The sequence below is a fragment of the Odocoileus virginianus genome, chromosome 31, assembly GCF_023699985.2.
Source record: "Odocoileus virginianus isolate 20LAN1187 ecotype Illinois chromosome 31, Ovbor_1.2, whole genome shotgun sequence".
In the NCBI taxonomy this organism is placed as follows: domain Eukaryota; kingdom Metazoa; phylum Chordata; class Mammalia; order Artiodactyla; family Cervidae; genus Odocoileus; species Odocoileus virginianus.
Window position 1 is genome coordinate 35,720,804 of NC_069704.1, and position 12,346 is coordinate 35,733,149.

Consider the following 12,346-nt stretch of genomic DNA (forward strand, 5'->3'; position numbering starts at 1 on the left):
CAACATTGTGAGCTGAAGCATCTTGAATTTCAATGTTCATATTGGCCTGTGGGTCCAGCTAAAGGGTAGAGTCTGATTCACTAGATCTGGAGTGACAGCTCAGATTTTGCATTCCTAACAAGTTCCTGTGTAATGTCTGATGGTTAGGATGGATATTTTTTTTTTTTTTTTTGCTTCAAGATTTTTAACTCCTGACTAGGGATTGAAACCGGGCCCTCAGCAGTGAAAGCGAGGAATCCTAACCACTGGATTGCCAGGTAACTAGGATGGATTTTTAGTAGCTCAGTCTGAATGTGTCCTCTCTAATTCTCCTAATTCTGTGGCTGATTCTTGTCTCTTTTAAGGGATCTTCTTGCTGTTGTTTGTCCCTTTATATTGGTGTTTCCCAAGACTCCGGCTTAGAGGGCATCCTACAAACTCCTCCTGCATGATCCCCTTCATTCTCCAGACTTCAATAAATATCTGTATATTTTTCAAATCTTTATTTCCAATTGGTACTCTCCCCTGAGTCCAGATTCCAGTACCCACAGCTTACCAAAATTGAGTTCTACAGACAAATAGGACATGAAAGAAAGCCTCGATGGTCAAATAAGTTTGGAAAATACTGGGTTAAATAAAATGAAATTGACTATTTTGCTGAGGTGCTCCTAGAACAGTTAATGTGCTAAAAGGCATTGTAAGCTTTTAAGAGGAGGTATGTAATACCCTGTATTTCTTAAACTTATTTGACATCTGTATAGGACATAATCAGTACATTTGCTCAGATTCTCCCAGTCCTGCCTGAGCCCTGAACACCTTACTTTCTGCTTTTCCTTAACTATTTCACTGCAGCCAATGGTGTAGTTCTGTGGCCAACCAGTCGCTCCTCCTTGCCTCTTGCGTCGTTTTCCATCCCACCCCCTTTCCCTTTTATATCATTCTTGAGGCTTTGGGTTTGTGCCTTCATTAACAGCCTGAGCATACAATCTTTGCCTCAGGCTCTGTTTTCTAGGGAACTTGGGCTAGTACAACCTGCAACAGACCCCCACCCTTTTTCTTGGAATATTAATGTCTCCCAGAACTTGGGTTCCTAGAACACACTTGGAAATTCGAGTTGGTTATCTTTCCCTGTATGCCTGCAGGCCCCTGAGACTTAGCCTGTCCTAGTCTGAACCAGTCTGTTTTCCTTTATATCTGTTTCTCGTCTGGTCTTTTCTTAGCGACTGCACCACATCTGCCCACCATGCGAGTAACCTGGCTGTTGTTCTGGACTCCTTTTCCTCTTCCGTCCAATCTGTTCACCCTCTCTTGCTTCCTCCTTTCTTCTTCCCATCTGGCTGATGAAAGATGATTTGTCCTTTTGAAAAATTATTCATTTATTTATTTTTGGCCGTGCTGGGTCTTCATTTCTGTGTACAGGCTTTCTCTAGTTGCAGAGAGCAGGCGCTATTCTGTAATTGCACTGTGCCATCTCCTCACTACAGCGGCTTCTCTTGTTGCAGAGTATAGACTCTAGAGGGTGAGGACTTCAGTAGTTGTAGGGCTTAGTTTCCCCAAGGCATGGGGAATCTTCCAGAACCAGGGATGGAAACTATGTCCCCTGCATAACCACTGGACCACCAGGAAGTCCAACAATTACTCCTCGTTCTTAAAGAGCCAGTGTAGGCACCATCTCCTTACCCTGTCTCCTCAGTCTGGTGGGGTCTGGGTGATGTATCACTCTGAGTTCTCAGAAGCCTCTGAAATTGTGTCTTATCACACTGTATGGTAATTGATCTTTTAAAAATGAATCTGTCTCCCCACACCACCATCTTTGGTATCTTATTTAATTCTTAATCCCTAGCACCTAGGATAGAGAATTTACTGATTTATTGACAGATGGGAGTGGGTAAGGACTTCCCCAGTGGCTCAGCAGTAAAGGATCTGCCTGCAATGCAGGATTCGTGGGTTTGATCCCTGAGCTGGGAAGATTCCCTGGAGGGCACAGCAACCCACTCCAGTATTCTTGCTTGGAGAATCTCACAGAGGAGTCTGGCAGGCCATGGTCCATAGGGTAGCAAAGAGTTGGACACGACTGAAGCAACTTAGCACATAACACATGTGTGGGAGTGGATGAGGCAGGAGGGAGAAAGAGAACTCCAATTTGTAAGACTTCCAAAGGAAGAAAAATAATTTCCCCTCTACCTTTCTGAGTTCTTTGCTGAGATCTCTGCAGTAAAACACAGATTAACAAGAGAAAAGCAAAGAGAAGTCTACTAACATGTATACCTTATGCATATGTGGGAGATGTCCAAGGGAAAATGAGTAACACTCTGAGTTGGCTTAGAATTCAGGATTAAATACTATCTTAGTAGAAAAAGAAGAGTGAGGATGTTAGGACTCTCAGGAAAGAGGAAATGATTTTTAGGGAAGATGAATGGGCTCTTCAAAGACTAGATGGAAGATATGATAGTTTGTGATGAAGTTTGTCTGCGTGTTGTGTCAACTTCTAGCCTCTTCTCCTGTGATAAGTCAATCTCCCTGGGTTAATGATGCCTCTAGGGAGGATATTTATAATAAATGAGTTCCTTTTGGAGGATTTATCTTTAAGCAAACAAGTGGGGTTCAGAGAAAGCTCTACCTGCATTTTCCACTTTTCAAGTGCCTACAGCTACAAATAGTTAGTACACCAAAGCAGCATATTTTGGGATGGCATGTCCTGAACTCCTGCAGTCATCTTTTGGGGTAGCATATTCTGCTACCCTCATGACTCACCTTTGAAAATTCCCCAAGTTTCATGGTCTAGAAGCTGAGTTGGTAGATCTCACTGAACCAGTCTCTTAATCTTGAGAACAGGTCAGTTCAGTTAAACAATTGTGTCTCATTCCAAGAAGTGATATTGCAGGTGGGATCCTACCAAAGTTAGAATGTATATGGTACAAGCAAACAGGTACTTATTTGATAAGAGGCATTTCTTTGGAAACAAAACAAATAATGGTTGGAGCACACTGTAAGTCAGTTTCTGAGTCCAGAGGGCAGCCCCGAGAAGATTTCTATATATTGGGCTGGAAGCACCTTTTGAAGTTTAATGTTAATATTTTTGATGATGTCATTGGGTGTTCTGGTGAACTTTCTGAGTGACCTGAGCTGGACAACAACAGACATGAAGGTTGTCCATACATGATCTGTTGTGGTGATTTCTCTGAGGTTTATATCAAGTCATCCAGCTTCAACTTCCAGGGCTTTGGGAAAAGGGCAGGTTTGTTTCTAGGGATTTCAGTCAGAAGGGTGAAAGAAAATTGCAAGCATTAGTTTGGAGAATTTTAGTCAGATATTAGAGAAAACTAGAATTTAAGACCCAGTCCAGTTTGCTAGAACCTCATATCCACAAAGATGTGTTATAATTTTCTACTGAAACAATCTTTCACTGTACAATCACCCCCATTTCTAGAAGATATAATCACAGAAAAGCAAACTGGTTCACAAAACAAGTTTGGGCTCACAAAACTTGACCTGATTATTGACATAAGAGCAGCAAGAATAGCAATTGGCCATGTAGGCGCTTTTAAAATCTGCTTTGTTGGAACTTTCATAAGGAATCTCAGATTGGACTTTTAAAAGACTTTCAAGGCTAGGAAGCCAAACCAAGAAGTCATTGTCAGAGTTCACATGCATATCTATACATTTGGGTTAATTCCTCTCTGCTCAAAGTTCCCCAAAAAATATACTGAGATTCTTGGAACTGGTAGGAAGTGATCTTCCTTACTCACTTGGTAAGGCTGGAAAACCTAAAGTCAAGGAACCAGGAAATTTCTTAGAAGGAGCTTAATAAGCATTGGCTCTGTAAAGTCAAGCTTACTTCCTTAAAGCTGTCTGGTCATATCTCATTCTATGTACATCATTCTCCAATTTGATATCCTAGTCGAGCCTTAGTAATATAACTGTTTCCAACTGTGTCCTCTCACAAGAAGAACAGATTCTTATCCAACTTATGCAAATATGCTGTGAAAATAAGAATACACATTAAGAGTATGAATTCTGGAGGGATCAGATAGGGAGAAAAGATAAATGCTTTAATTCTATTTATGAAGGTATACTATATATGAAGGTATACTATACCAAACTGCAGTAAGTCATAGATAGCTTAAGAGAAAAAAGCTTTCTTAAATCTAGAAAACAAATCATGAAAGAACTAGCAAAATTTCAAACAAAAAGTAACACAAGTTGTAGTTGTGCTCATCAGTTTATTCAGTCCCCTATGATAAAATCTTATTTTGCTTGATCTTGAGCTACTAGTTTTATGAATCATTCTGTTTTTCCATTACAGTTTTGGAAATTCTTACCCAGTTTAATGATATGATCTTAAAGTTATTGGAAACTGATATCCTAGCATACTTATCAGAGTCCTTTCCATGAATCTGAAGACAAAGAGTTTTTGCATCATAGCTACTTGCAAAAGCTTTCAGGAAGCATCAGAGTAAAACAATAACTGTCTGTGACTGACAAAATGACCATGGTTAAAAACTTGATGAAAGTTCATTTAAGCACAACTGACAAGGAAATTTGGTTATTTCCGTGTTGTACAACAGTTTAGGATGATAACTAGAGTTATGACTGATAATACTGTATGAGGATGTATCAGATTCTAGGAATTTCATATACTTTCTGGAACACACACTAATAATATACATCCTTACAAATATAACTTAGGAAGGTTAGACATTACTTCCTTAAAAAAAAAGAACAACTCTAATTTGTATTGGCATATAGACAGTTAACAATGTTGTGAGTTTCAGATGAACAGCAAAAGGACTGAGCCATACATATACATGTATCCTGCTGCTGCTGCTGCTGCTGCTGGTCACTTCAGTCGTGTCCGACTCTGTGCGACCCCATAGATGGCAGCCCACCAGGCTCCCCTGTCCCTGGGATGCTCCAGGAAAGAACACTGGAGTGGGTTGCCATTTCCTTCTTCAATACATGCATGCATGCTAAGTTGCTTCAGTCGTGTCTGACTCTGTGCGATTCTATGGACAGCAGCCCACCAGGCTCCTCTGACCACGGGATTCTCTAGGCAAGAATGCTGGAGTGGGTTGCCATTTCCTTCTCCATTCTCCCCCAAATTCCCCTCCCATCTAGACTGCCACATAACACTGAGCAGAGAGCTTCTATGTGCTATACAATAGGTTCCTGTTGGTTATCTATTTTAAATATAGCAGTGTGTACATGTCCATCCCAGACTCCCTAGCTATCCCATCTTTCCCCCCAGCCACCGTAAGTTCATTATCTAAGACTGTGAGTCTCTTTCAGAGTTAAACATTACTTCTTACTTGACAATATTTCCCATGCTAATTAACATAGTGTATAAGCCTAATTAGTTTAGTATCTGTCTTTTTATAAGGAGAGAGAACAATCTTTTGAAAAGTTCCTGGGGCCCTTTTGTTGTTTAGTCAGTCAGTCATGCCTGACTCTTTGCAACCCCACAGACTGCAGAACACCAGGCTTCCCTATCCTTCAGTATCTCTTGGAGTTTGCTTAAACTCATGTCCATTGAGTTGGTGATGCCATCCTACCAGCTCACCCTCTGTCGTCCTCTTCTCCTCCTGCCTTTAATCTTTCCCAGCATCAGGGTCTTTTCTAATGACTTGGCTCTTTACATCTGGTAGCCAAAGTATTGGAGCTTCAGCTTCAGCATCAGTCCTTCCAATGAATATTCAGGGTTGATTTCCTTTAGGATTGACTGGTTTGATTTCCTTGCAGTCCAAGGAACTCTCAAGAGTCTTCTCCAGCATCACAGTTCAAAGGCATCGATTTTTGGCACTCAGCCTTCTTTATTGTCCAGCTCTCATATCTATACGTGTACTACAGGAAAGACCATAGCTTTGACTATACGGACCTTTGTTGGCAAAGTAATGTCTGTGCTTTTCAATACACTGACTAGGTTTGTCATAGCTTTTCTTCTAAGGAGTAAGCATCTTTTAATTTCTTGGTAGCAGTCACTGTCTGTAGTGATTTTGGAGCCCAAGAAAATAAAGTCAGTCACCGTTTCCATTGTTTCTCCATCTACTTGCAATGGAGTGATGGAACCCGATGCCATGATCTTAGTTTTTTGAATGTTGAGTTTTAAGCCAGCTTTTTCACTCTCCTCTTTCACCTTCATCAAGAGGCTCTTTAATTCCTCTTCACTTTCTGCCATTAGGGTGGTGTCATTTGTGTATCTGAAGTTATTGATATTTCTTCCTGCAATCTTGATTCCAGGTTGTGCTTCACCCAGTCCAGCATTTCACATGATGTACTCTGCATATAAGTTAAATACTTGGGGGCCCTCTGGGAAATCCCAAAGTTAGTTCAAGGTCAAAAAGACTTCATTTAGAATTTGATTTTTGATAAGTTTTTCAAACTTTTTAAGAGATTATAAAGAGGCAGCAAGAATACACAGAGGAACTGTACAAAAATGACCCAGATAACCATGATGGTGTGATCACTCACCTAGAGCCAGACATCCTAGAATCTGAAGTCACGTGGGTCTTAGAAAGCATTACTACAAACAAGGCTAGTGGACTGGAAAAGGTCAGTTTTCATTACAATCCCAAAGAAGGGCAGTGCCAAAGAATGTACAAGCTACTATACAGTTGTGCTCATTTCACTTGCTAGTAATGTTATGCTCAAAATCCTTCAAGCTAGACTTTAGCAGCATGTGAAACGAGAACTTCCAGATGCGCAGGCTGAGTTTAGAAAAGGCAGAGGAACCAGAGATCAAATTGCCAACATCTGTTGGATCATAGAGAAAGCAAGGGAATTTCAGAAAAACATCTAATTATGCTTCATTGACTAACTAAAACCTTTGATTGTGTGGATCACAACAAACTGTGGAAAATTCTTAGAGAGATGCAACTACCAGGCCACCTTACCTGCTTTCTGAGAAACCTGTACATGGGTCAAGAAGCAACAGTTAGAACCTTACATGGAACAACAGACTGGCTCCAAACTGGAAAAGGAGTATTTCCCAATATAAGGCTGCATTTTAACTTATATGCAGAGTACATCATGCAAAATGCTGAGTTGGATGAATCACAAGCTAGAATCAAGATTGCTGGGAGAAATATCAACAACCTCAGATATGCAGATGATACCATTCTAATGGCAGAAAACAAAGAGGAACTAAAGAGCCTCTTGATGAAAGTGAAAGAGGAGAGTGAAAAAACTAACTTACAACTCAAAATTCAAAAAACTAAGATCATGGCATCCAGTCCCATCACTTCATGGCAAATAGATGGGGAAAAAGTCAAAACAGTGACATATTTTATTTCCTTGGGCTCCAAAATCACTGCATATGGTGATAGCAGCCATGAAATTAAAAGACACTTGCTCCTTGGAAGGAGAGCTATGACCAACCTAGACAGCATGTTAAAAAGCAAAGACCTCACTTTGCTGACAAAAGTCCATATAGACAAATCTATGGTTTTTCCAGTAGTCACGTATGGATGTGAGAGCTGGATCATAAAGAAGGCTGAGCATTGACTGAAGAACTGATGCCTTTGAATTGTGGAGAAGACTCTTGAGGGCTTTGGACTGCAAGGAGATCAAAGCAGTCAATCCTAAAGGAAATCAACACTAAATATTCATTGAAAGGACTGGTGCTGAAGTTGGAGTTTCAATACTTTGGCCACCTGTTTTGAAGAGCTGACTCATTGGAAAAGACCCTCATGCTGGGAAAGACTGAAGGCAAAAGAAGAAGAGGGCAGCAGAGAATGAGATGGTTAGATAGCATTACCAACTCAGTGGACATGAATTTGAGCCAACTCAGGGAGACAGTGAAGGACAGGGAAGCCTGACGTGCTGAAGCCCATGGGGTTGCAAAAAGTCAGACAGGACAGTGACTGAACTACAAAAACAAGTTTTTAAAAAATATCAAAAGATTTCAAAACACTTGGTTAAATAGTAGCATAGGTCACTGTGAAATAACACAGCTATCCATTTGACCAAAATGACAAAGCTCTCAAAGGCAAATAAGGAAACTACATAGTAGCAAAAAGAAATTTAGCTCTTTCAACATAGAAGATTTGCTTTTCTTTTCCTTTTACTTGCGGTTGAGGCATAGCTGATTTATAATATGTAAATTTCATGTGTGCAACATAGTAGTTCACAAATTTTAAAGGTTATACTCCATTTACAATTATTTTAAAATATTGGCCATATTTCCTATGCTATACAATGTATCCTTGTAACATATTTATTTTACATGTAGTAGTTTGTACCTCTTAACCCTCTACCCCTATCGTGTTCTGCCCCCCTTTCCCTAGCCCCACTGGTAATCACTAGTTTGGTCTCTTAATTTGTGAGCCTGTTTCTTTTTTTGTTGTATTCACTAGTTTATTTTTTAGATTCCACAAATAAGTGATAACACAGTAGCTGGAGAAGACTTATTTCCTTAAGTAATCAAAGATCTGATAAAACAACATGAATCATAAGAAATTATTTCCTTAACAATGTTCACACATAATTACAGCACTGTTAATTATATTGATAATGCTGTGCATTACATCTCTAGTATTTGTTTCTCTTATAATTGGAAGTTTATACCTTCTGATTTACTTTCCTCCAATTCCACCTCTCCCCTTTGTCCTTTATTCTTGTCTTTCTCATTCTGGAACAACCAGTTATTCTATTTTAGGACAAAATCAGTCTCATTTTTTTTCTTAACAAAAATATGTCTCCATACCTTATACTTTTTCTTACTTAAAATCATACCCTACATGCCTTGTATACTTGGCATAGTTTTTTTCCTACTGCTTTTAATTATATGCATTAATTAGAATTCTTAACTCTTAGAGACCTTAATTTCTAGTAAAAACTAAGAAAAACAGTTGGAACTTTCTGTCACACCAACACTCTACAGGTGGCAAACTTCTGACTACGTGATTTCATAACATCCAGAATCATAGGCTTCCACATTGTACAATTTTTTAATGTAGCAAAAGGATGCTTACTATTAGAACCAATTTTTTTTCTATATATAGAGATCAAAAGTGAGCAAATTTAGACTTCCTTGTTTTCTATCTGTAAAAATCAAGCATTTTATTTATATAGCAAGAAAGCACTCATTTATTCTCTATTTAGCATACTTGAGATTTAAAATCACGTTTCGCAGTGTACCGCAGGATGCTAAAAAAGACTTCATCCATATTGCTTTGGATTTCTTGACATCTTGTCATATGTTTTCCATCATCCATTGGAACAGTTAGTTCAGCTTCCTTAACCTGAACTGGACACTTCAAGGATATCAAAACCACACTTATGTTTAGTAAAGTTTCAGTATATTATTTTATTTAGAAATTACCTAGATATTCAATGGACATTTCAAGTGACCAAAAAGATTTTGGAAACTATTATAAACTACTTTATATTTTATAAAACATAATTGTTGAAAAGTTCATTTATAATTTATTTTTAAAAATGTATTTATTTAAAAATTTTTTGGCTGTGCTGGGCTTTTTTTTTTGGCTGCATGCTGGCTTTCTCTCGTTTCAAGGAGCAGGGTCTACTCTTCGTGTGGAGCACCGGCTCTAGGCGCCTGGGCTTCAGAAGTTGTGGCACGTGGTCTTAGTAGCTGGTGCTTCTGGGCTCTAGAGCAGGGGCTCAGTGGTTGTGGTGCGGGGTCTGAGTTGCTCCAAGGCATGTGGAATCTTTCCAGACCAGGGATCCAACCTGTGTCCCCTGCACTGGCAAGCAGAATCTTATCCACTGTACCAAGGAAGTCTGAAAAGTTCATTTATAAACTTTTATTTCATCTGCATTTAGTTAATTCCTTTGTTCTTAACAATTATGTTTGGATAAGTGGTGACAATTTCATGAGATATTATACAAGTTAAATTATTTTAAATTATTTTTCTTCCTGACTAGTAAACCCAGGTAGAACAAAAGTTGTATGTATGTATAATATTTGATACTAACAACCCTGAAGACATGCCTCTTTTTGTTTCATTAAACCTGTGATATTCTTACTTGCCAAAGATTACCCGTCATGTGAACCTGAAAAACATTGGGTTAGTTTCTATATTTCTCTGAGAGAATATTTAATTTATAAGTATTTATTTTCCTTTAAGCCAATTAAATAGAGCTCTTTTATAAACTGGGGCTGCCCTGGTGTCTTAGCGGTAAAGAATCTGCCTGCCAATGCAGGAGATGTGGGTTTGATCCCTGGGTCGGGAAGATCCCCTGCAGGAGGGCATGGCGATTCACTCCAGTATTCTTGCCTGGGAAATCACAGGGGCAGAGAAGCCTTATGGGCTATAGTCCATAGGGTTGCAAAGAGTGAGACACAACTTACTGACTAAACAGTATAGGCATACATAAACACACAAGACAAACACAAACTGAAATCTTACAGCTTTTATTTTAAAAATTTAGCCATATGTTAGGTATATTAATTCACAAAAGCACAGTTGGATCCAAATTGTGTTTCTGGCAGATGAATAGGATAAGGTTACCCACTACTTGGCTAAGGTTTTCACTTGTATTCAAGGAGAAGAATTTTAAGAGATTTCACTTTCTCAGATTCCAAAAGCTCCTAGTTCCTTTTCTGTAGTTGCTTTGAGGGGTGTTTGAACCCCTTGAAAGCCCCTGATGTGGGGTAAGGGACCTTAAGTGCAAGTGTCTGTAGGGAGTTGAGGGGCCAAAGTGGGAAGGAAAAGGTCTGGTAGGGTGGACAGAGGGCTGGAAGAGGTAGGAGTTTGATGGGACTTAGTATAGGACTCCAGGGAGCTGAACGGAAGATGCAAGGTGGCAAAAGGAGGAAGGAGGAGCAGGGAATATGGAAAGGAAGGGGTCTTAGAGGAGTCAGTTTGGTGAGATTCTAAGTTTTCCCAATGAAGTTGGGAAAATTTGTTTGGGAAAGTTTGTCAGCAGCAAAATCATGCTGACAAAAAGGAAGTGGAGGGATTTCCCTGGTGGCCCACTGGCTCAGAATCTGCTACCAGTGCAGGAGACACAGGTTCAATCCCTGGTTCGGGTACTAAGACCCCAAGTGCCGCAAGTCAACTAAGTCCACGTGCCACAACTACTGAGCCTGTGCTCTGCAACAAGAGGAGCCACCGAAATGAGAAGCCTTTGCGCTGCAACTAGAGAGTAGCCCCTGCTCTTCGAAGCTAGAGAAAGCCAGCACACAGCAATGAAGACCCAGTGCAGCCAAAAACAAATAAAGAAATTTTTAAAAATTTAATTAAAAAAAAAAGTGGACAAAATTGATGGAGAATGTAATCAGCAGAGCTTTGAGAAGAGGGTTTCAATTGACTGGAAAGTCCCAGGAGGAACACCGTCAAATAGAGAGAACAGAGAAGTCTTTAAAAAAAAAAAAACACTTCTATCAGGCTCTGAATATCAGCTTCCAATTAGGAAGGGCATCTTCTGACCATTGTTTAATCGCTAAGTCGTGTCCGACTCTTTGTGACCCCATGGACTGTAGCCCACCAGGCTCTTCTGTCCATGGGATTTCCCAGGCAAGAGTACTGGAGTGGGTTGCCATTTCCTTCTCTAGGGAATCTTCCCGACCCAGGGATTGAACCCACATCTCATGCATTGGCAGGTGGATTCCTTTACCACTGAGCCACCTGGGAAGCACCTTCTGACCACAGTGTTCTTTTTTAAAAAATCCTTTCAATATCTTATTTTATCAAATTTCAGCAAGTACAAACAGTAAATATTTCTGGCAATATTGAGCTGCTTTTTAAAAATTATCTCTTTGCCTTTTCTTTCAAACCAACATGTAATTACCAAGTGATTCGAAACCAGACCTTTCATGACTTAACTATGGACACAAGAGCTGTCCCGAAAAAGGGTGCAAAAGGTGCAACTCTCCTAAGACCCAGAAATACAAAGATCGCGGAAAGATAAAAAGGCTTAACTCCCCTGCAAGCTGGCAACAGCCAGGAGGAGGAGAGCTGCAAATGGGGTGCGGCCCACATTCCTGTTTGGCTACATTCTTGGGGCCCCCCAACCTGATAGTTGAGCCACCTGTACACACAAGAACCAATAGCCTGCCTTCAGGCTGAGGTCTCAGGACACAACATGAGACAAATAAAAAAGGAATAGCTGTTTCCGGGAGGGAAAGGATAGGTAACCAAAGTGTTGTGTTAGTTATTCAGTCATGTCCGACTCTTTGCAACCCCATGGACTGCAGCCTGCCAGGCTCCTCTGTCATGGAATTCTCCAGGCAAGAAAGGACTGGAGTGGGTTGCCATGCCCTCCTCCAGGGGATCTTTCTGATCAAATTGTACCCCAAAAACAAAATTCATAAGAGTCACAATTCAGAGAGCTAATTCTTTTGGGAGTGGGTTGCCATGCCCTCCTCCAGGGGATCTTTCTGATCAAATTGTACTCCAGAAACAAA